This window comes from Anomaloglossus baeobatrachus, chromosome 1 (assembly GCF_048569485.1).
Source record: "Anomaloglossus baeobatrachus isolate aAnoBae1 chromosome 1, aAnoBae1.hap1, whole genome shotgun sequence".
Lineage (NCBI taxonomy): Eukaryota > Metazoa > Chordata > Amphibia > Anura > Aromobatidae > Anomaloglossus > Anomaloglossus baeobatrachus.
Window position 1 is genome coordinate 172,586,869 of NC_134353.1, and position 22,151 is coordinate 172,609,019.

Below are 22,151 nucleotides of genomic sequence, written 5' to 3' on the forward strand. Positions count from 1 at the left end.
AAGTTTCTAAAAGTCTTCAAATTTTATGTATCAAAAACAAAAAAACATTATTTCTTTTATTAATATGTAGGGGGTATAGCTCAGTGGCAGAGCATTTGACTGCAGATCAAGAGGTCCTTGGTTCAAATCCGAGTGCCCCCTGTAGTATGGTTTTCATAAAAATGTAACAATTTTCACACCTTTCAATAATATCATTTAGACAGCTTATCCATATCAGGCTGAACTTAGCACAAGTTTTATTTAAACGTGACTTATGAAGTAAATTTGCTTTCTTTCTATAAAGTTTAAATAAGAAAATTAAGGAATAAAATGGAAAATTCTTTCTTTTAAATAGTGATTAAAAAAATTATGTAAATCGTTTCATTTAATACATCGGACTCTCTATAACAAAGAGTCATTCTGTGTAATAAAAATTCTTGAGTATTTTGTGTGATTTATGCAATCATCAAAGTCTTTTTTTTTTTAAAGACTAAAGCACATCAGAGTAAAGGAAGTGCACCACAATGTAAAAGTTTCTAAAAATCTTTAAATTTTATGTATCAAAAACAAAAAAACATTATTTCTTTTATTAATATGTAGGGGGTATAGCTCAGTGGCAGAGCATTTGACTGCAGATCAAGAGGTCCTTTTCTCAAATCCAAGTGCCCCCGGTAGTATGGTTTTCATAAAAATGTAACCTTTTTCACACCTTTCAATAATATCATTTAGACAGCTTATCCATATCAGGCTGAACTTAGCACAAGTTTTATTTAAACGTGACTTATGAAGTAAATTTGCTTTCTTTCTATAAATTTTAAATAAGAAAATTAAGGAATAAAATGGAAAATTCTTTCTTTTAAATAGTGATTAAAAAAATTATGTTAATCATATCATTTAATACATCGGACTCTCTAAAACAAAGAGTCATTCTGTGTAATAAAAATTCTTGAGTATTTTGTGTGCTTTATGCAATCATCAAAGTCTTTTTTGGAAAGACTAAAGCACATCAGAGTAAAGGAAGTGCACCACAATGTAAAAGTTTCTAAAAGTCTTCAAATTTTATGTATCAAAAACAAAAAAACATTATTTCTTTTATTAATATGTAGGGGGTATAGCTCAGTGGCAGAGCATTTGACTGCAGATCAAGAGGTCCTTGGTTCAAATCCGAGTGCCCCCTGTAGTATGGTTTTCATAAAAATGTAACATTTTTCACACCTTTCAATAATATCATTTAGACAGCTTATCCATATCAGGCTGAACTTAGCACAAGTTTTGTTTAAACGTGACTTATGAAGTAAATTTGCTTTCTTTCTATAAAGTTTAAATAAGAAAATTAAGGAATAAAATGGAAAATTCTTTCTTTTAAATAGTGATTAAAAAAATTATGTAAATCGTTTCATTTAATACATCAGACTCTAAAAAACAAAGAGTCATTCTATGTAATAAAAATTCTTGAGTATTTTGTGTGCTTTATGCAATCATCAAAGTCTTTTTTGAAAAGACTAAAGCACATCAGACTAAAGGAAGTGCACCACAATGTAAAAGTTTCTAAAAATCTTCAAATTTTATGTATCAAAAACAAAAAAACATTATTTCTTTTATTAATATGTAGGGGGTATAGCTCAGTGGCAGAGCATTTGACTGCAGATCAAAAGGTCCTTGGCTCAAATCCAAGTGCCCCCTGTAGTATGGTTTTCATAAAAATGTAACCTTTTTCACACCTTTCAATAATATCATTTAGACAGCTTATCCATTTCAGGCTGAACTTAGCACAAGTTTTATTTAAACGTGACTTATGAAGTAAATTTGCTTTCTTTCTATAAAGTTTAAATAAGAAAATTAAGGAATAAAATGGAAAATTCTTTCTTTTAAATAGTGATTAAAAAAATTATGTAAATCGTTTCATTTAATACATCGGACTCTCTATAACAAAGAGTCATTCTGTGTAATAAAAATTCTTGAGTATTTTGTGTGATTTATGCAATCATCAAAGTCTTTTTTTTTTAAGACTAAAGCACATCAGAGTAAAGGAAGTGCACCACAATGTAAAAGTTTCTAAAAGTCTTCAAATTTTATGTATCAAAAACAAAAAAACATTATTTCTTTTATTAATATGTAGGGGGTATAGCTCAGTGGCAGAGCATTTGACTGCAGATCAAGAGGTCCTTTTCTCAAATCCAAGTGCCCCCGGTAGTATGGTTTTCATAAAAATGTAACCTTTTTCACACCTTTCAATAATATCATTTAGACAGCTTATCCATATCAGGCTGAACTTAGCACAAGTTTTATTTAAACGTGACTTATGAAGTAAATTTGCTTTCTTTCTATAAAGTTTAAATAAGAAAATTAAGGAATAAAATGGAAAATTCTTTCTTTTAAATAGTGATTAAAAAAATTATGTTAATCATATCATTTAATACATCGGACTCTCTAAAACAAAGAGTCATTCTGTGTAATAAAAATTCTTGAGTATTTTGTGTGCTTTATGCAATCATCAAAGTCTTTTTTGGAAAGACTAAAGCACATCAGAGTAAAGGAAGTGCACCACAATGTAAAAGTTTCTAAAAGTCTTCACATTTTATGTATCAAAAACAAAAAAACATTATTTCTTTTATTAATATGTAGGGGGTATAGCTCAGTGGCAGAGCATTTGACTGCAGATCAAGAGGTCCTTGGTTCAAATCCGAGTGCCCCCTGTAGTATGGTTTTCATAAAAATGTAACAATTTTCACACCTTTCAATAATATCATTTAGACAGCTTATCCATATCAGGCTGAACTTAGCACAAGTTTTATTTAAACGTGACTTATGAAGTAAATTTGCTTTCTTTCTATAAAGTTTAAATAAGAAAATTAAGGAATAAAATGGAAAATTCTTTCCTTTAAATAGTGATTAAAAAAATTATGTAAATCGTTTCATTTAATACATCGGACTCTCTATAACAAAGAGTCATTCTGTGTAATAAAAATTCTTGAGTATTTTGTGTGATTTATGCAATCATCAAAGTCTTTTTTGGAAAGACTAAAGCACATCAGAGTAAAGGAAGTGCACCACAATGTAAAAGTTTCTAAAAATCTTCAAATTTTATGTATCAAAAACAAAAAAACATTATTTCTTTTATTAATATGTAGGGGGTATAGCTCAGTGGCAGAGCATTTGACTGCAGATCAAGAGGTCCTTGGTTCAAATCCAAGTGCCCCCTGTAGTATGGTTTTCATAAAAATGTAACCTTTTTCACACCTTTCAATAATATCATTTAGACAGCATATCCATATCAGGCTGAACTTAGCAAAAGTTTTATTTAAACGTGACTTATGAAGTAAATTTGCTTTCTTTCTATAAAGTTTAAATAAGAAAATTAAGGAATAAAATGGAAAATTCTTTCTTTTATATAGTGATTAAAAAAATTATGTAAATCGTTTCATTTAATACATCGGACTCTCTAAAACAAAGAGTCATTCTGTGTAATAAAAATTCTTGAGTATTTTGTGTGCTTTATGCAATCATCAAAGTCTTTTTTGGAAAGACTAAAGCACATCAGACTAAAGGAAGTGCACCACAATGTAAAAGTTTCTAAAAATCTTCAAATTTTATGTATCAAAAACAAAAAAACATTATTTCTTTTATTAATATGTAGGGGGTATAGCTCAGTGGCAGAGCATTTGACTGCAGATCAAGAGGTCCTTTTCTCAAATCCAAGTGCCCCCAGTAGTATGGTTTTCATAAAAATGTAACCTTTTTCACACCTTTCAATAATATCATTTAGAGAGCTTATCCATATCAGGCTGAACTTAGCACAAGTTTTATTTAAACGTGACTTATGAAGTAAATTTGCTTTCTTTCTATAAAGTTTAAATAAGAAAATTAAGGAATAAAATGGAAAATTCTTTCTTTTAAATAGTGATTAAAAAAATTATGTTAATCATATCATTTAATACATCGGACTCTCTAAAACAAAGATTCTTTCTGTGTAATAAAAATTCTTGAGTATTTTGTGTGCTTTATGCAATCATGAAAGTCTTTTTTGGAAAAACTAAAGCACATCAGAGTAAAGGAAGTGCACCACAATGTAAAAGTTTCTAAAAGTCTTCAAATTTTATGTATCAAAAACAAAAAAACATTATTTCTTTTATTAATATTTATGGGGTATAGCTCAGTGGCAGAGCATTTGACCGCAGATCAAGAGGTCCTTGGCTCAAATCCAAGTGCCCCCGGTAGTATGGTTTCCATAAAAATGTAACCTTTTTCACACCTTTCAATAATATCATTTAGACAGCTTATCCATATCAGGCTGAACTTAGCACAAGTCTTATTTAAACGTGACTTATGAAGTAAATTTGCTTTCTTTCTATAAATTTTAAATAAGAAAATTAAGGAATAAAATGGAAAATTCTTTCTTTTAAATAGTGATTAAAAAAATTATGTAAATCGTTTCATTTAATACATCGGACTCTCTAAAACAAAGAGTCATTCTGTGTAATAAAAATTCTTGAGTATTTTGTGTGCTTTATGCAATCATCAAAGTCTTTTTTGGAAAGACTAAAGCACATCAGACTAAAGGAAGTGCACCACAATGTAAAAGTTTCTAAAAATCTTTAAATTTTATGTATCAAAAACAAAAAAACATTATTTCTTTTATTAATATGTAGGGGGTATAGCTCAGTGGCAGAGCATTTGACTGCAGATCAAGAGGTCCTTTTCTCAAATCCAAGTGCCCCCGGTAGTATGGTTTTCATAAAAATGTAACCTTTTTCACACCTTTCAATAATATCATTTAGACAGCTTATCCATATCAGGCTGAACTTAGCACAAGTTTTATTTAAACGTGACTTATGAAGTAAATTTGCTTTCTTTCTATAAAGTTTAAATAAGAAAATTAAGGAATAAAATGGAAAATTATTTCTTTTAAATAGTGATTAAAAAAATTATGTTAATCATATCATTTAATACATCGGACTCTCTAAAACAAAGAGTCATTCTGTGTAATAAAAATTCTTGAGTATTTTGTGTGCTTTATGCAATCATCAAAGTCTTTTTTGGAAAGACTAAAGCACATCAGAGTAAAGGAAGTGCACCACAATGTAAAAGTTTCTAAAAATCTTTAAATTTTATGTATCAAAAACAAAAAAACATTATTTATTTTAATAGTATGTAGGGGGTATAGCTCAGTGGCAGAGCATTTGACTGCAGATCAAGAGGTCCTTGTTTCAAATCCATGTGCCCCCTGTAGTATGGTTTTCATAAAAAGGTAACCTTTTTCACACCTTTCAATAATATCATTTAGACAGCTTATCCATATCAGGCTGAACATAGCACAAGTTTTATTTAAACGTGACTTATGAAGTAAATTTGCTTTCTTTCTATAAAGTTTAAATAAGAAAATTAAGGAATAAAATGGAAAATTCTTTCTTTTAAATAGTGATTAAAAAAATTATGTAAATCGTTTCATTTAATACATCGGACTCTCTAAAACAAAGAGTCATTCTGTGTAATAAAAATTCTTGAGTATTTTGTGTGCTTTATGCAATCATCAAAGTCTTTTTTGGAAAGACTAAAGCACATCAGAGTAAAGGAAGTGCACCACAATGTAAAAGTTTCTAAAAATCTTCAAATTTTATGTATCAAAAACAAAAAAACATTATTTCTTTTATTAATATGTAGGGGGTATAGCTCAGTGGCAGAGCATTTGACTGCAGATCAAGAGGTCCTTGGTTCAAATCCAAGTGCCCCCTGTAGTATGGTTTTCATAAAAATGTAACCTTTTTCACACCTTTCAATAATATCATTTAGACAGCATATCCATATCAGGCTGAACTTAGCAAAAGTTTTATTTAAACGTGACTTATGAAGTAAATTTGCTTTCTTTCTATAAAGTTTAAATAAGAAAATTAAGGAATAAAATGGAAAATTCTTTCTTTTAAATAGTGATTAAAAAAATTATGTAAATCGTTTCATTTAATACATCGGACTCTCTAAAACAAAGAGTCATTCTGTGTAATAAAAATTCTTTGAGTATTTTGTGTGCTTTATGCAATCATCAAAGTCTTTTTTGGAAAGACTAAAGCACATCAGACTAAAGGAAGTGCACCACAATGTAAAAGTTTCTAAAAATCTTCAAATTCTATGTATCAAAAACAAAAAAACATTATTTCTTTTAATAATATGTAGGGGGTATAGCTCAGTGGCAGAGCATTTGACTGCAGTTCAAGAGGTTCTTGGCTCAAATCCAAGTGCCCCCTCTAGTATGGTTTTCATAAAAATGTAACCTTTTTCACACCTTTCAATATCATTTAGACAGCTTATCCATATCAGGCTGAACTTAGCACAAGTTTTGTTTAAACGTGACTTATGAAGAAAGTTTGCTTTCTTTCTATAAAGTTTAAATAAGAAAATTAAGGAATAAAATGGAAAATTCTTTCTTTTAAATAGTGATTAAAAAAATTATGTTAATCATATCATTTAATACATCGGACTCTCTAAAACAAAGATTCTTTCTGTGTAATAAAAATTCTTGAGTATTTTGTGTGCTTTATGCAATCATGAAAGTCTTTTTTGGAAAGACTAAAGCACATCAGAGTAAAGGAAGTGCACCACAATGTAAAAGTTTCTAAAATTCTTCAAATTTTATGTATCAAAAACAAAAAAACATTATTTCTTTTATTAATATTTATGGGGTATAGCTCAGTGGCAGAGCATTTGACCGCAGATCAAGAGGTCCTTGGCTCAAATCCAAGTGCCCCCGGTAGTATGGTTTCCATAAAAATGTAACCTTTTTCACACCTTTCAATAATATCATTTAGACAGCATATCCATATCAGGCTGAACTTAGCAAAAGTTTTATTTAAACGTGACTTATGAAGTAAATTTGCTTTCTTTCTATAAATTTTAAATAAGAAAATTAAGGAATAAAATGGAAAATTCTTTCTTTTAAATAGTGATTAAAAAAATTATGTAAATCGTTTCATTTAATACATCGGACTCTCTAAAACAAAGAGTCATTCTGTGTAATAAAAATTCTTGAGTATTTTGTGTGCTTTATGCAATCATCAAAGTCTTTTTTGGAAAGACTAAAGCACATCAGACTAAAGGAAGTGCACCACAATGTAAAAGTTTCTAAAAATCTTCAAATTTTATGTATCAAAAACAAAAAAACATTATTTCTTTTATTAATATGTAGGGGGTATAGCTCAGTGGCAGAGCATTTGACTGCAGATCAAGAGGTCCTTGGCTCAAATCCAAGTTCCCCCTGTAGTATGGTTTTCATAAAAATGTAACCTTTTTCACACCTTTCAATAATATCATTTAGACAGCTTATCCATATCAGGCTGAACTTAGCACAAGTTTTGTTTAAACGTGACTTATGAAGTAAATTTGCTTTCTTTCTATCAAGTTTAAATAAGAAAATTAAGGAATAAAATGGAAAATTCTTTCTTTTAAATAGTGATTAAAAAAATTATGTAAATCATTTCATTTAATACATCGGACTCTCTAAAACAAAGAGTCATTCTGTGTAATAAAAATTCTTGAGTATTTTGTGTGATTTATGCAATCATCAAAGTCTTTTTTTTGGAAAGACTAAAGCACATCAGAGTAAAGGAAGTGCACCACAATGTAAAAGTTTCTAAAAATCTTTAAATTTTATGTATCAAAAACAAAAAAACATTATTTATTCTATTAATATGTAGGGGGTATAGCTCAGTGGCAGAGCATTTGACTGCAGATCAAGAGGTCCTTGGTTCAAATCCAAGTGCCCCCTGTAGTATCATTTTCATAAAAATGTAACCTTTTTCACACCTTTCAATAATATCATTTAGACAGCATATCCATATCAGGCTGAACTTAGCACAAGTTTTATTTAAACGTGACTTATGAAGTAAATTTGCTTTCTTTCTATAAAGTTTAAATAAGAAAATTAAGGAATAAAATGGAAAATTATTTCTTTTAGATTAAAAAAATTATGTTAATCATTTCATTTAATACATCGGACTCTCTAAAACAAAGAGTTATTCTGTGTAATAAAAATTCTTGAGTATTTTGTGTGCTTTATGCAATCATCAAAGTCTTTTTTGGAAAGACTAAAGCACATCAGAGTAAAGAAAGTACACAACAATGTAAAAGTTTCTAAAAATCTTCAAATTTTATGTATCAAAAACAAAAAAACATTATTTCTTTTATTAATATGTAGGGGATATAGCTCAGTGGCAGAGCATTTGACTGCAGATCAAGAAGTCCTTGGCTCAAATCCGAGTGCCCCCTGTAGTATGGTTTTCATAAAAATGTAACCTTTTTCACACCTTTCAATAATATCATTTAGACAGCTTATCCATATCAGGCTGAACTTAGCACAAGTTTTATTTAAACGTGACTTATGAAGTAAATTTGCTTTCTTTCTATAAAGTTTAAATAAGAAAATTAAGGAATAAAATGGAAAATTCTTTCTTTTAAATAGTGATTAAAAAAATTATGTAAATCGTTTCATTTAATACATCGGACTCTCTAAAACAAAGAGTCATTCTGTGTAATAAAAATTCTTGAGTATTTTGTGTGCTTTATGCAATCATCAAAGTCTTTTTTGGAAAGACTAAAGCACATCAGACTAAAGGAAGTTCCCCACAATGTAAAAGTTTCTAAAAATCTTCAAATTTTATGTATCAAAAACAAAAAAACATTATTTCTTTTATTAATATGTAGGGGGTATAGCTCAGTGCTAGAGCATTTGACTGCAGATCAAGAGGTCCTTGGCTCAAATCCAAGTGCCCCCTGTAGTATGGTTTTCATAAAAATGTAACCTTTTTCACACCTTTCAATAATATCATTTAGACAGCTTATCCATATTAGGCTGAACTTAGCACAAGTTTTGTTTAAACGTGACTTATGAAGTAAATTTGCTTTCTTTCTATAAAGTTTAATAAGAAAATTAAGGAATAAAATGGAAAATTCTTTCTTTTAAATAGTGATTAAAAAAATTATGTAAATCGTTGCATTTAATACATCGGACTCTCTAAAACAAAGAGTCATTCTGTGTAATAAAAATTCTTGAGTATTTTGTGTGATTTATGCAATCATCAAAGTCTTTTTTTTGAAAGACTAAAGCACATCAGAGTAAAGGAAGTGCACCACAATGTAAAAGTTTCTAAAAATCTTTAAATTTTATGTATCAAAAACAAAAAAACATTATTTATTTTATTAATATGTAGGGGGTATAGCTCAGTGGCAGAGCATTTGACTGCAGATCAAGAGGTCCTTGGTTCAAATCTGAGTGCCCCCTGTAGTATGGTTTTCATAAAAATGTAACAATTTTCACACCTTTCAATAATATCATTTAGACAGCTTATCCATTTCAGGCTGAACTTAGCACAAGTTTTATTTAAACGTGACTTATGAAGTAAATTTGCTTTCTTTCTATAAAGTTTAAATAAGAAAATTAAGGAATAAAATGGAAAATTCTTTCTTTTAAATAGTGATTAAAAAAATTATGTAAATCGTTTCATTTAATACATCGGACTCTCTAAAACAAAGAGTCATTCTGTGTAATAAAAATTCTTGAGTGTTTTGTGGGATTTATGCAATCATCAAAGTCTTTTTTTTGGAAAGACTAAAGCACATCAGAGTAAAGGAAGTGCACCACAATGTAAAAGTTTCTAAAAATCTTTAAATTTTATGTATCAAAAACAAAAAAACATTATTTAATTTATTAATATGTAGGGGGTATAGCTCAGTGGCAGAGCATTTGACTGCAGATCAAGAGGTCCTTGGTTCAAATCCGAGTGCCCCTTGTAGTATGGTTTTCATAAAAATGTAACAATTTTCACACCTTTCAATAATATCATTTAGACAGCTTATCCATTTCAGGCTGAACTTAGCACAAGTTTTATTTAAACGTCACTTATGAAGTAAATTTGCTTTCTGTCTATAAAGTTTAAATAAGAAAATTAAGGAATAAAATGGAAAATTCTTTCTTTTAAATAGTGATTAAAAATATTATGTAAATCATTTCATTTAATACATCGGACTCTCTAAAACAAAGAGTCATTCTGTGTAATAAAAATTCTTGAGTGTTTTGTGGGATTTATGCAATCATCAAAGTCTTTTTTTTGGAAAGACTAAAGCACATCAGAGTAAAGGAAGTGCACCACAATGTAAAAGTTTCTAAAAATCTTTAAATTTTATGTATCAAAAACAAAAAAACATTATTTCTTTTATTAATATGTAGGGGGTATAGCTCAGTGGCAGAGCATTTGACTGCAGATCAAGAGGTCCTTGGCTCAAATCCGAGTGCCCACTGTAGTATGGTTTTCATAAAAATGTAACCTTTTTCACACCTTTCAATAATATCATTTAGACAGCTTATCCATATCAGGCTGAACTTAGCACAAGTTTTGTTTAAACGTGACTTATGAAGTAAATTTGCTTTCTTTCTATAAAGTTTAAATAAGAAAATTAAGGAATAAAATGGAAAATTCTTTCTTTTAAATAGTGATTAAAAAAATTATGTAAATCGTTTCATTTATTACATCGGACTCTCTATAACAAAGAGTCATTCTGTGTAATAAAAAGTCTTGAGTATTTTGTGTGCTTTATGCAATCATCAAAGTCTTTTTTGGAAAGACTAAAGCACATCAGAGTAAAGGAAGTGCACCACAATGTAAAAGTTTCTAAAAATCTTCAAATTTTATGTATCAAAAACAAAAAAACATTATTTCTTTTATTAATATGTAGGGGGTATAGCTCAGTGGGAGAGCATTTGACTGCAGATCAAGAGGTCCTTGGCTCAAATCCAAGTGCCCCCTGTAGTATGGTTTTCATAAAAATGTAACCTTTTTCACACCTTTCAATAATATCATTTAGACAGCTTATCCATATCAGGCTGAACTTAGCACAAGTTTTGTTTAAACGTGACTTATGAAGTAAATTTGCTTTCTTTCTATAAAGTTTAAATAAGAAAATTAAGGAATAAAATGGAAAATTCTTTCTTTTAAATAGTGATTAAAAAAATTATGTAAATCGTTTCATTTAATACATCGGACTCTCTAAAACAAAGAGTCATTCTGTGTAATAAAAATTCTTAAGTATTTTGTGTGATTTATGCAATCATCAAAGTCTTTTTTTTTGAAAGACTAAAGCACATCAGAGTAAAGGAAGTGCACCACAATGTAAAAGTTTCTAAAAATCTTTAAATTGTATGTATCAAAAACAAAAAAACATAATTTCTTTTATTAATATGTAGGGGGTATAACTCAGTGGCAGAGCATTTGACTGCAGATCAAGAGGTCCTTGGCTTAAATCCAAGTGCCCCCTGTAGTATGATTTTCATAAAAATGTAACTTTTTTCACACCTTTCAATAATATCATTTAGATAGCTTATCCATATCAGGCTGAACTTAGCACAAGTTTTGTTTAAACGTGACTTATGAAGTAAATTTGCTTTCTTTCTATAAAGTTTAAATAAGAAAATTAAGGAATACAATGGAAAATTCTTTCTTTTAAATAGTGATTAAAAAAATTATGTAAATCGTTTAATTTAATACATCGGACTCTCTAAAACAAAGAGTCATTCTGTGTAATAAAAATTCTTGAGTATTTTGTGTGCTTTATGCAATCATCAAAGTCTTTTTTGGAAAGACTAAAGCACATCAGAGTAAAGGAAGTGCACCACAATGTAAAAGTTTCTAAAAATCTTCAAATTTTATGTATCAAAAACAAAAAAACATTATTTCTTTTATTAACATGTAGGGGGTATAACTCAGTGGCAGAGCATTTGTCTGCAGATCAAGAGGTCCTTGGCTCAAATCCAAGTGCCCCCTGTAGTATGGTTTTCATAAAAATGTAACCTTTTTCACACCTTTCAATAATATCATTTAGATAGCTTATCCATATCAGGCTGAACTTAGCACAAGTTTTGTTTAAACGTGACTTATGAAATAAATTTGCTTTCTTTCTATAAGGTTTAAATAAGAAAATTAAGGAATAAAATGGAAAATTATTTATTTTAAATAGTGATTAAAAAATTATGTAAATCGTTTAATTTAATACATCGGACTCTCTAAAACAAAGAGTCATTCTGTGTAATAAAAATTCTTAAGTATTTTGTGTGATTAATGCAATCATCAAAGTCTTTTTTTTTGAAAGACTAAAGCACATCAGAGTAAAGGAAGTGCACCACAATGTAAAAGTTTCTAAAAATCTTAAAATTTTATGTATCAAAAACAAAAAAACATTATTTCTTTTATTAATATGTAGGGGGTATAGCTCAGTGGCAGAGCATTTGACTGCAGGTCAAGAGGTCCTTGGTTCAAATCCGAGTGCCCCCTGTAGTATGGTTTTCATAAAAATGTAACAATTTTCACACCTTTCAATAATATCATTTAGACAGCTTATCCATATCAGGCTGAACTTAGCACAAGTTTTATTTAAACGTGACTTATGAAGTAAATTTGCTTTCTTTCTATAAGGTTTAAATAAGAAAATTAAGGAATAAAATGGAAAATTATTTATTTTAAATAGTGATTAAAAAAATTATGTAAATCGTTTCATTTAATACATCGGACTCTCTAAAACAAAGAGTCATTCTGTGTAATAAAAATTCTTGAGTATTTTGTGTGCTTTATGCAATAATCAAAGTCTTTTTTGGAAAGACTAAAGCACATCAGAGTAAAGGAAGTGCACCACAATGTAAAAGTTTCTAAAAATGTTCAAATTTTATGTATCAAAAACAAAAAAACATTATTTCTTTAATTAATTTGTAGGGGGTATAGCTCAGTGGCAGAGCATTTGACTGCAGATCAAGAGGTCCTTGGCTTAAATCCAAGTGCCCCCTGTAGTATGGTTTTCATAAAAATGTAACCTTTTTCCCACCTTTCAATAATATCATTTAGACAGCTTATCCATATCAGGCTGAACTTAGCACAAGTTTTGTTTAAACGTGACTTATGAAGTAAATTTGCTTTCTTTCTATAAAGTTTAAATAAGAAAATTAAGGAATAAAATGGAAAATTCTTACTTTTAAATAGTGATTAAAAAAATTATGTAAATCGTTTCATTTAATACATCGGACTCTCTAAAACAAAGAGTCATTCTGTGTAATAAAAATTCTTGAGTATTTTGTGTGCTTTATGCAATCATCAAAGTCTTTTTTGGAAAGACTAAGGGTATGTGCGCACGTTGCTTTTTACCTGCTTTTTACCTGCTTTTTTGCTGCTTTTTCTTCTGCGCTGTTTAGTGCCAAAATGGATGTGTTCTTCTATTCAAGCAAAGTCTATGGGAATTTGGGTTTCTTGTTCACACTATGTTGTTCAAAATGCTGCCTTTTTGTGGCAGAACTTTGAAAAGCTGAGTTTTTGACCAAAGAAGCAACATGTCAATTGTTTTTGCCATTTGGGTTTTGCACTGCAAAGCTGAGTTTTTGACCAAAGTTCTGCCACAAAAAGGCAGCATTTTGAACAACATAGTGTGAACAAGAAACCCAAATTCCCATAGACTTTGCTTGAATAGAAGAACACATCCATTCTGGCATTAAACAGCGCAGAAGAAAAAGCAACAAAAAAGCAGGTAAAAAGCAGGTAAAAAGCAACGTGCGCACATACCCTAAAGCACCAAAGGAAGTGCACCACAATGTAAAAGTTTCTAAAAATCTTCAAATTTTATGTATCAAAAACAAAAAAACATTATTTCTTTTATTAATACCTAGGGGCTATAGCTCAGTGGCAGAGCATTTGACTGCAGGTAAATAGGTCCTTGGTTCAAATCCGAGTGCCCCCTGTAGTATGGTTTTCATAAAAATGTAACCTTTTTCCCACCTTTCAATAATATCATTTAGACAGCTTATCCATATCAGGCTGAACTTAGCACAAGTTTTGTTTAAACGTGACTTATGAAGTAAATTTGCTTTCTTTCTATAAAGTTTAAATAAGAAAATTAAGGAATAAAATGGAAAATTCTTTCTTTTAAATAGTGATTAAAAAAATTATGTAAATCGTTTCATTTAATACATCGGACTCTCTAAAACAAAGAGTCATTCTGTGTAATAAAAATTCTTGAGTATTTTGTGTGCTTTATGCAATCATCAAAGTCTTTTTTTTGGAAAGACTAAAGCACATCAGAGTAAAGGAAGTGCACCACAATGTAAAAGTTTCTAAAAATATTCAAATTGTATGTATCAAAAACAAAAAAACATTATTTTTTTTATTAATATGTAGGGGGTATATCTCAGTGGCAGAGCATTTGACTGCAGGTCAAGAGGTCCTTGGTTCAAATCCGAGTGCCCCCTGTAGTATGGTTTTCATAAAAATGTAACAATTTTCACACCTTTCAATAATATCATTTAGACAGCTTATCCATATCAGGCTGAACTTAGCACAAGTTTTATTTAAACGTGACTTATGAAGTAAATTTGCTTTCTTTCTATAAGGTTTAAATAAGAAAATTAAGGAATAAAATGGAAAATTATTTATTTTAAATAGTGATTAAAAAAATTATGTAAATCATTTCATTTAATACATCGGACTCTCTAAAACAAAGAGTCATTCTGTGTAATAAAAATTCTTGAGTATTTTGTGTGCTTTATGCAATAATCAAAGTCTTTTTTGGAAAGACTAAAGCACATCAGAGTAAAGGAAGTGCACCACAATGTAAAAGTTTCTAAAAATGTTCAAATTTTATGTATCAAAAACAAAAAAACATTATTTCTTTAATTAATTTGTAGGGGGTATAGCTCAGTGGCAGAGCATTTGACTGCAGATCAAGAGGTCCTTGGCTTAAATCCAAGTGCCCCCTGTAGTATGGTTTTCATAAAAATGTAACCTTTTTCCCACCTTTCAATAATATCATTTAGACAGCTTATCCATATCAGGCTGAACTTAGCACAAGTTTTGTTTAAACGTGACTTATGAAGTAAATTTGCTTTCTTTCTATAAAGTTTAAATAAGAAAATTAAGGAATAAAATGGAAAATTCTTACTTTTAAATAGTGATTAAAAAAATTATGTAAATCGTTTCATTTAATACATCGGACTCTCTAAAACAAAGAGTCATTCTGTGTAATAAAAATTCTTGAGTATTTTGTGTGCTTTATGCAATCATCAAAGTCTTTTTTGGAAAGACTAAGGGTATGTGCGCACGTTGCTTTTTACCTGCTTTTTACCTGCTTTTTTGCTGCTTTTTCTTCTGCGCTGTTTAGTGCCAAAATGGATGTGTTCTTCTATTCAAGCAAAGTCTATGGGAATTTGGGTTTCTTGTTCACACTATGTTGTTCAAAATGCTGCCTTTTTGTGGCAGAACTTTGAAAAGCTGAGTTTTTGACCAAAGAAGCAACATGTCAATTGTTTTTGCCATTTGGGTTTTGCACTGCAAAGCTGAGTTTTTGACCAAAGTTCTGCCACAAAAAGGCAGCATTTTGAACAACATAGTGTGAACAAGAAACCCAAATTCCCATAGACTTTGCTTGAATAGAAGAACACATCCATTCTGGCATTAAACAGCGCAGAAGAAAAAGCAACAAAAAAGCAGGTAAAAAGCAGGTAAAAAGCAACGTGCGCACATACCCTAAAGCACCAAAGGAAGTGCACCACAATGTAAAAGTTTCTAAAAATCTTCAAATTTTATGTATCAAAAACAAAAAAACATTATTTCTTTTATTAATACCTAGGGGCTATAGCTCAGTGGCAGAGCATTTGACTGCAGGTAAATAGGTCCTTGGTTCAAATCCGAGTGCCCCCTGTAGTATGGTTTTCATAAAAATGTAACCTTTTTCCCACCTTTCAATAATATCATTTAGACAGCTTATCCATATCAGGCTGAACTTAGCACAAGTTTTGTTTAAACGTGACTTATGAAGTAAATTTGTATTCTTTCTATAAAGTTTAAATAAGAAAATTAAGGAATAAAATGGAAAATTCTTTCTTTTAAATAGTGATTAAAAAAATTATGTAAATCGTTTCATTTAATACATCGGACTCTCTAAAACAAAGAGTCATTCTGTGTAATAAAAATTCTTGAGTATTTTGTGTGCTTTATGCAATCATCAAAGTCTTTTTTTTGGAAAGACTAAAGCACATCAGAGTAAAGGAAGTGCACCACAATGTAAAAGTTTCTAAAAATATTCAAATTGTATGTATCAAAAACAAAAAAACATTATTTTTTTTATTAATATGTAGGGGGTATATCTCAGTGGCAGAGCATTTGACTGCAGATCAAGAGGTCCTTGGCTCAAATCCAAGTGTCTCCTGTAATATGGTTTTCATAAAAATGTAACCTTTTTCACACCTTTCAATAATATCATTTAGACAGCTTATCCATATCAGGCTGAACTTAGCACAAGTTTTGTTTAAACGTGACTTATGAAGTAAATTTGCTTTCTTTCTATAAAGTTTAAATAAGAAAATTAAGGAATAAAATGGAAAATTCTTTCTTTTAAATAGTGATTAAAAAAATTATGTAAATCGTTTCATTTAATACATCGGACTCTCTAAAACAAAGAGTCCTTCTGTGTAATAAAAATTCTTGAGTATTTTGTGTGATTTATGCAATCATTAAAGTCTTTTTTTTTGAAAGACTAAAGCACATCAGAGTAAAAAAAGTGCACCACAATGTAAAAGTTTCTAAAAATCTTTAAATTTTATGTATCAAAAACAAAAAAACATTATTTCTTTTATTAATATGTAGGGGGTATAGCTCAGTGGCAGAGCATTTGACTGCAGATCAAGAGGTCCTTGGCTCAAATACGAGTGCCCCCTGTAGTATGGTTTTCATAAAAATGTAACCTTTTTCACACCTTTCAATAATATCATTTAGACAGCGTATCCATATCAGGCTGAACTTAACACAAGTTTTGTTTAAACGTGACTTATGAAGTAAATTGGCTTTCTTTCTATAAAGTTTAATAAAGAAAATTAAGGAATAAAATGGAAAATTCTTTCTTTTAAATAGTGATTAAAAAAATTATGTAAATCGTTTCATTTAATACATCGGACTCTCTAAAACAAAGAGTCATTCTGTGTAATAAAAATTCTTGAGTATTTTGTGATTAATGCAATCATCAAAGTCTTATTTTTTGAAAGACTAAAGCACATCAGAGTAAAGGAAGTGAACAACAATGTAAAAGTTTCTAAAAATCTTCAAATTTTATGTATCAAAAACAAAAAACATTATTTCTTTTATTAATATGTAGGGGGTATAGCTCAGTGGCAGAGCATTTGACTGCAGATCAAGAGGTCCTTGGCTCAAATCCGAGTGCCCCCTGTAGTATGGTTTTCATAAAAATGTAACCTTTTTCACACCTTTCAATAATATCATTTAGACAGCGTATCCATATCATGCTGAACTTAGCACAAGTTTTGTTTAAACGTGACTTATGAAGTAAATTTGCTTTCTTTCTATAAAGTTTAAATAAGAAAATTAAGGAATAAAATGGAAAATTCTTTCTTTTAAATAGTGATTAAAAAAATTATGTAAATCGTTTAATTTAATACATCGGACTCTCTAAAACAAAGAGTCATTCTGTGTAATAAAAATTCTTGAGCACAAGTTTTGTTTAAACGTGACTTATGAAGTAAATTGGCTTTCTTTCTATAAAGTTTAAATAAGAAAATTAAGGAATAAAATGGAAAATTCTTTCTTTTTAATAGTGATTAAAAAAATTATGTAAATCGTTTAATTTAATACATCGGACTCTCTAAAACAAAGAGTCATTCTGTGTAATAAAAATTCTTGAGTATTTTGTGTGCTTTATGCAATCATCAAAGTCTTTTTTGGAAAGACTAAAGCACATCAGAGTAAAGGAAGTGCACCACAATGTAAAAGTTTCTAAAAATCTTTAAATTTTATGTATCAAAAACAAAAAAAACATTATTTCTTTTTTTTTAATATGTAGGGGTTATAGCTCAGTGGCAGAGCATTTGACTGCAGATCAAGAGGTCCTTGGTTCAAATCCGAGTGCCCCCGGTAGTATGGTTTTCATAAAAATGTAACTATTTTCACACCTTTCAATAATATCATTTAGACAGCTTATCCATATCAGGCTGAACTTAGCACAAGTTTTATTTAAACGTGACTTATAAAGTAAATTTGCTTTCTTTCTATAAAGTTTAAATAAGAAAATTAAGGAATAAAATGGAAAATTCTTTCTTTTAAATAGTGATTAAAAAAATTATGTAAATCGTTTCATTTAATACATCGGACTCTCTAAAACAAAGAGTCATTCTGTGTAATAAAAATTCTTGAGTATTTTGTGTGCTTTATGCAATCTTTAAAGTCTTTTTTGGAAAGACTAAAGCACATCAGAGTAAAGGAAGTGCACCAGAATGTAAAAGTTTCTAAAAATTTTCAAATTTTATGTATCAAAAACAAAAAAACATTATTTCTTTTATTAATATGTAGGGGGTATATCTCAGTGGCAGAGCATTTCACTGCAGATCAAGAGTAGAGATGAGCGAACCGGTCGCGGTTCGGCTCGAGGTTGGTTCGCCGAACGGACCTCCCGTTCGAGTTCGGTTCGTCGAACGTTCGACGAACCGAACTCGAACTGCATAGGAAACAATGGCAGGCAATCACAAACACAGAAAAACACCTAGAAAACACCCTCAAAGGTGTCCAAAAGGTCACAAACAACTCACAACACATGGGAAAGTGACAAGGACATATACTCATGCGAAAACAAAAGAGCTGGACAAGGAAAAAGAGTAGGACACACAGATATATGAGTATATGCAAGGAAACATCGATTCCATTATTGTGCAACTTGAGCCCTGCTCATTTTAGGCTTCCAATGTTGATAAATTGCCTGAGCTCGCCACGTACGTCTTGGGGATCTTGTCGTGTCCTGCAGCCAGCGTTCTCTCGGAACCTGTCTTCAGTGCTGCTGTGGGTCTGCTGGCAGATAAGCACACGTGTCTGTCCACTGACAATGTGGACATGGCTCTCAGAGGACTTTTCTTCCCCTGGGTCAGCCAGGGGACGGGAAAGGCACGCGTATTTTTGAGAGTGCTTCATGCAAAGCATCTTTTTCTTTTTCAAAAGGGGGCTCAACCGATGCCAGTCAAGTGGGGTGTGTGTGGCCCAGTTAGTGGCAACGAGGGAGACTGTGGTTGGAGTCCCCTCGCTGTGTTTCTAAAAGAACCAAGATGAACAAGTCATGGCTCTCAGAGGACTTTTCTTCCCCTGGGTCAGCCAGGGGACGGGAAAGGCACGCGTATTTTTGAGAGTGCTTCATGCAAAGCATCTTTTTCTTTTTCAAAAGGGGGCTCAACCGATGCCAGTCAAGTGGGGTGTGTGTGGCCCAGTTAGTGGCAACGAGGGAGACTGTGGTTGGAGTCCCCTCGCTGTGTTTCTAAAAGAACCAAGATGAACAAGTCATGGCTCTCAGAGGACTTTTCTTCCCCTGGGTCAGCCAGGGGACGGGAAAGGCACGCATATTTTTGAGAGTGCTTCATGCAAAGCATCTTTTTCTTTTTCAAAAGGGGGCTCAACCGATGCCAGTCAAGTGGGGTGTGTGTGGCCCAGTTAGTGGCAACGAGGGAGACTGTGGTTGGAGTCCCCTCCCTGTGTTTCTAAAAGAACCAAGATGAACAAGTCATGGCTCTCAGAGGACTTTTCTTCCCCTGGGTCAGCCAGGGGACGGGAAAGGCACGCGTATTTTTGAGAGTGCTTCATGCAAAGCATCTTTTTCTTTTTCAAAAGGGGGCTCAACCGATGCCAGTCAAGTGGGGTGTGTGTGGCCCAGTTAGTGGCAACGAGGGAGACTGTGGTTGGAGTCCCCTCGCTGTGTTTCTAAAAGAACCAAGATGAACAAGTCATGGCTCTCAGAGGACTTTTCTTCCCCTGGGTCAGCCAGGGGACGGGAAAGGCACGCGTATTTTTGAGAGTGCTTCATGCAAAGCATCTTTTTCTTTTTCAAAAGGGGGCTCAACCGATGCCAGTCAAGTGGGGTGTGTGTGGCCCAGTTAGTGGCAACGAGGGAGACTGTGGTTGGAGTCCCCTCGCTGTGTTTCTAAAAGAACCAAGATGAACAAGTCATGGCTCTCAGAGGACTTTTCTTCCCCTGGGTCAGCCAGGGGACGGGAAAGGCACGCGTATTTTTGAGAGTGCTTCATGCAAAGCATCTTTTTCTTTTTCAAAAGGGGGCTCAACCGATGCCAGTCAAGTGGGGTGTGTGTGGCCCAGTTAGTGGCAACGAGGGAGACTGTGGTTGGAGTCCCCTCGCTGTGTTTCTAAAAGAACCAAGATGAACAAGTCATGGCTCTCAGAGGACTTTTCTTCCCCTGGGTCAGCCAGGGGACGGGAAAGGCACGCGTATTTTTGAGAGTGCTTCATGCAAAGCATCTTTTTCTTTTTCAAAAGGGGGCTCAACCGATGCCAGTCAAGTGGGGTGTGTGTGGCCCACTTAGTGGCAACGAGGGAGACTGTGGTTGGAGTCCCCTCGCTGTGTTTCTAAAAGAACCAAGATGAACAAGTCATGGCTCTCAGAGGACTTTTCTTCCCCTGGGTCAGCCAGGGGACGGGAAAGGCACGCGTATTTTTGAGAGTGCTTCATGCAAAGCATCTTTTTCTTTTTCAAAAGGGGGCTCAACCGATGCCAGTCAAGTGGGGTGTGTGTGGCCCAGTTAGTGGCAACGAGGGAGACTGTGGTTGGAGTCCCCTCGCTGTGTTTCTAAAAGAACCAAGATGAACAAGTCATGGCTCTCAGAGGACTTTTCTTCCCCTGGGTCAGCCAGGGGACGGGAAAGGCACGCGTATTTTTGAGAGTGCTTCATGCAAAGCATCTTTTTCTTTTTCAAAAGGGGGCTCAACCAATGCCAGTCAAGTGGGGTGTGTGTGGCCCAGTTAGTGGCAACGAGGGAGACTGTGGTTGGAGTCCCCTCGCTGTGTTTCTAAAAGAACCAAGATGAACAAGTCATGGCTCTCAGAGGACTTTTCTTCCCCTGGGTCAGCCAGGGGACGGGAAAGGCACGCGTATTTTTGAGAGTGCTTCATGCAAAGCATCTTTTTCTTTTTCAAAAGGGGGCTCAACCGATGCCAGTCAAGTGGGGTGTGTGTGGCCCAGTTAGTGGCAACGAGGGAGACTGTGGTTGGAGTCCCCTCGCTGTGTTTCTAAAAGAAACAAGATGAACAAGTCATGGCTCTCAGAGGACTTTTCTTCCCCTGGGTCAGCCAGGGGACGGGAAAGGCACGCGTATTTTTGAGAGTGCTTCATGCAAAGCATCTTTTTCTTTTTCAAAAGGGGGCTCAACCGATGCCAGTCAAGTGGGGTGTGTGTGGCCCAGTTAGTGGCAACGAGGGAGACTGTGGTTGGAGTCCCCTCGCTGTGTTTCTAAAAGAACCAAGATGAACAAGTCATGGCTCTCAGAGGACTTTTCTTCCCCTGGGTCAGCCAGGGGACGGGAAAGGCACGCGTATTTTTGAGAGTGCTTCATGCAAAGCATCTTTTTCTTTTTCAAAAGGGGGCTCAACCGATGCCAGTCAAGTGGGGTGTGTGTGGCCCAGTTAGTGGCAACGAGGGAGACTGTGGTTGGAGTCCCCTCGCTGTGTTTCTAAAAGAACCAAGATGAACAAGTCATGGCTCTCAGAGGACTTTTCTTCCCCTGGGTCAGCCAGGGGACGGGAAAGGCACGCGTATTTTTGAGAGTGCTTCATGCAAAGCATCTTTTTCTTTTTCAAAAGGGGGCTCAACCGATGCCAGTCAAGTGGGGTGTGTGTGGCCCAGTTAGTGGCAACGAGGGAGACTGTGGTTGGAGTCCCCTCGCTGTGTTTCTAAAAGAACCAAGATGAACAAGTCATGGCTCTCAGAGGACTTTTCTTCCCCTGGGTCAGCCAGGGGACGGGAAAGGCACGCGTATTTTTGAGAGTGCTTCATGCAAAGCATCTTTTTCTTTTTCAAAAGGGGGCTCAACCGATGCCAGTCAAGTGGGGTGTGTGTGGCCCAGTTAGTGGCAACGAGGGAGACTGTGGTTGGAGTCCCCTCGCTGTGTTTTACATGCTTTTAGAAGGGCATGACATGGCTTGGAGGTTGACTTTCATCATATGCAAACTGTTGGCTACCAAAATGCTGCCTTTCCAACAACTGTGGTTATAGGCAATGAGGAACATACTGATGAAGATGAGACGCAGATACCCGATTGGGATGACAACTTAAATATTCGGTCAGGGCAAGAAGAAACTCGGTCTGAGGGGGAGGGGAGTGCA

At 33.0% G+C, this 22,151-nt stretch overlaps 13 non-coding genes across 13 annotated transcripts; all 13 read left to right on the forward strand.

Annotated features, from left to right (window-relative positions):
- Positions 1-69: 69 nt before the first annotated feature.
- Positions 70-141, forward strand: TRNAC-GCA (transfer RNA cysteine (anticodon GCA)). The gene has a single exon. It is a non-coding gene; the product is annotated as a tRNA-Cys (tRNA).
- A 943-nt stretch (positions 142-1,084) lies between these two features.
- TRNAC-GCA (transfer RNA cysteine (anticodon GCA)) lies at positions 1,085-1,156 on the forward strand. Its single transcript has one exon. It is a non-coding gene; the product is annotated as a tRNA-Cys (tRNA).
- Positions 1,157-1,590: 434 nt separating this feature from the next.
- Positions 1,591-1,662, forward strand: TRNAC-GCA (transfer RNA cysteine (anticodon GCA)). Its single transcript has one exon. It is a non-coding gene; the product is annotated as a tRNA-Cys (tRNA).
- A 941-nt stretch (positions 1,663-2,603) lies between these two features.
- On the forward strand, positions 2,604-2,675 carry TRNAC-GCA (transfer RNA cysteine (anticodon GCA)). The gene has a single exon. It is a non-coding gene; the product is annotated as a tRNA-Cys (tRNA).
- Positions 2,676-3,109: 434 nt separating this feature from the next.
- TRNAC-GCA (transfer RNA cysteine (anticodon GCA)) lies at positions 3,110-3,181 on the forward strand. Its single transcript has one exon. It is a non-coding gene; the product is annotated as a tRNA-Cys (tRNA).
- A 2,458-nt stretch (positions 3,182-5,639) lies between these two features.
- Positions 5,640-5,711, forward strand: TRNAC-GCA (transfer RNA cysteine (anticodon GCA)). The gene has a single exon. It is a non-coding gene; the product is annotated as a tRNA-Cys (tRNA).
- A 1,952-nt stretch (positions 5,712-7,663) lies between these two features.
- Positions 7,664-7,735, forward strand: TRNAC-GCA (transfer RNA cysteine (anticodon GCA)). The gene has a single exon. It is a non-coding gene; the product is annotated as a tRNA-Cys (tRNA).
- A 1,440-nt stretch (positions 7,736-9,175) lies between these two features.
- On the forward strand, positions 9,176-9,247 carry TRNAC-GCA (transfer RNA cysteine (anticodon GCA)). Its single transcript has one exon. It is a non-coding gene; the product is annotated as a tRNA-Cys (tRNA).
- A 436-nt stretch (positions 9,248-9,683) lies between these two features.
- TRNAC-GCA (transfer RNA cysteine (anticodon GCA)) lies at positions 9,684-9,755 on the forward strand. Its single transcript has one exon. It is a non-coding gene; the product is annotated as a tRNA-Cys (tRNA).
- A 942-nt stretch (positions 9,756-10,697) lies between these two features.
- TRNAC-GCA (transfer RNA cysteine (anticodon GCA)) lies at positions 10,698-10,769 on the forward strand. The gene has a single exon. It is a non-coding gene; the product is annotated as a tRNA-Cys (tRNA).
- A 1,449-nt stretch (positions 10,770-12,218) lies between these two features.
- Positions 12,219-12,290, forward strand: TRNAC-GCA (transfer RNA cysteine (anticodon GCA)). Its single transcript has one exon. It is a non-coding gene; the product is annotated as a tRNA-Cys (tRNA).
- Positions 12,291-17,141: 4,851 nt separating this feature from the next.
- On the forward strand, positions 17,142-17,213 carry TRNAC-GCA (transfer RNA cysteine (anticodon GCA)). Its single transcript has one exon. It is a non-coding gene; the product is annotated as a tRNA-Cys (tRNA).
- Positions 17,214-17,843: 630 nt separating this feature from the next.
- TRNAC-GCA (transfer RNA cysteine (anticodon GCA)) lies at positions 17,844-17,915 on the forward strand. Its single transcript has one exon. It is a non-coding gene; the product is annotated as a tRNA-Cys (tRNA).
- The last annotated feature ends 4,236 nt before the right edge of the window (positions 17,916-22,151 follow it).